Source organism: Emys orbicularis, chromosome 2 (genome assembly GCF_028017835.1).
Source record: "Emys orbicularis isolate rEmyOrb1 chromosome 2, rEmyOrb1.hap1, whole genome shotgun sequence".
NCBI classification, from domain to species: domain Eukaryota; kingdom Metazoa; phylum Chordata; order Testudines; family Emydidae; genus Emys; species Emys orbicularis.
The window spans coordinates 66,839,044-66,840,103 of record NC_088684.1 but is presented as its reverse complement, the minus strand read 5'-3'; the positions used below and the strand labels follow the sequence as shown (position 1 = coordinate 66,840,103).

The 1,060-nt window shown below is 41.4% G+C and overlaps 1 non-coding gene across 1 annotated transcript; it reads left to right on the top strand.

Moving 5' to 3' along the window:
* The first annotated feature begins 658 nt into the window (after positions 1–658).
* Positions 659–792, top strand: LOC135875321 (U4 spliceosomal RNA). Its single transcript, XR_010561202.1, has one exon. It is a non-coding gene; the product is annotated as a U4 spliceosomal RNA (small nuclear RNA).
* The last annotated feature ends 268 nt before the right edge of the window (positions 793–1,060 follow it).

Genomic DNA, 1,060 nt, shown 5'->3' with positions numbered 1-1,060 from the left:
AAGGTCCTGGTGGATGGGGAGACATTCATTTTCCACGATCCTCTGGAATTCCCCAAGAGTTGTGGTATTGCAGCAAATGGATGGGGGAAGCAATGTGCGTTAGCACCAGCAGCCAAGGTGTTGGGGTCGACTTGAAGGTTCCAGTGATGCACCACATTGTAGTGTTCAGTTGGACACCAACAAGACGAGTATGGCTTCTTCTGGTCCATACTGGTGCATAGTACTCGGTTATGGAGCACACAAGGGCCATCGCTGCTGTCACTGACCATTTAAAAGAGCAGAAATTAAGGCAGAGGGGAAGGGAAATATTTTAGTAAGATTTGAAGGGCTGCTTTTGCTCCTACCCAAATTATCTTTTTCAGTGAATGTACAAGTATACCAATGTAAGCAAGATTAAACTCTAATAGTATTGTTTTGAGCATTTATTATTATGTTTCTATTTCTTACAATATATATGTGGATTATTAACAATTTCCTTTTGTTATTCCATTTCTTTCATTTTTGACTTGTTGGAGGCAGACAATTCAGCTACATATGTCAGCTAAAATAAATATATTAGCACAACCCAACCACAATCAAATGAGCCAAATAACTGATCAGAAAAGTGAAGGTAAAGCTAATAATTTAAGACAGAGGTGATCAAATTGTTGGATTCATGGGCCATGTGCAGTGGCAGTATCATAATTTGTGAGGTTAAACTGTGGCATGATTATTGCTAATTGAAAACTTTAGCTGAGGCTCTCAACTGCAACATTCTCAAGGACGATGCACTTTTGCCCACACACTGAACTGCACTTCAAGTCAATGATTCTTTACAACTGGTGTAGCTTTCCTCTCATTTTCCACACTCCCTTCTGTTGAGAACATGCTTCTGTCTTCTATAAGCGCATGCCAAACATCGGCCACACAGGAACAGAGGTGATTGTCAGTGGCTTGACTCTTCCTTTGATAGGCTTAACTCCTGTGCAAACAGATATTGGTCTCCCTCTAGTAGTTAGCCAGGTAGATGTATTGGACCCAAGGCACTGAAGCCCTGCACCCTGCAGGTCATTCAGTGTAA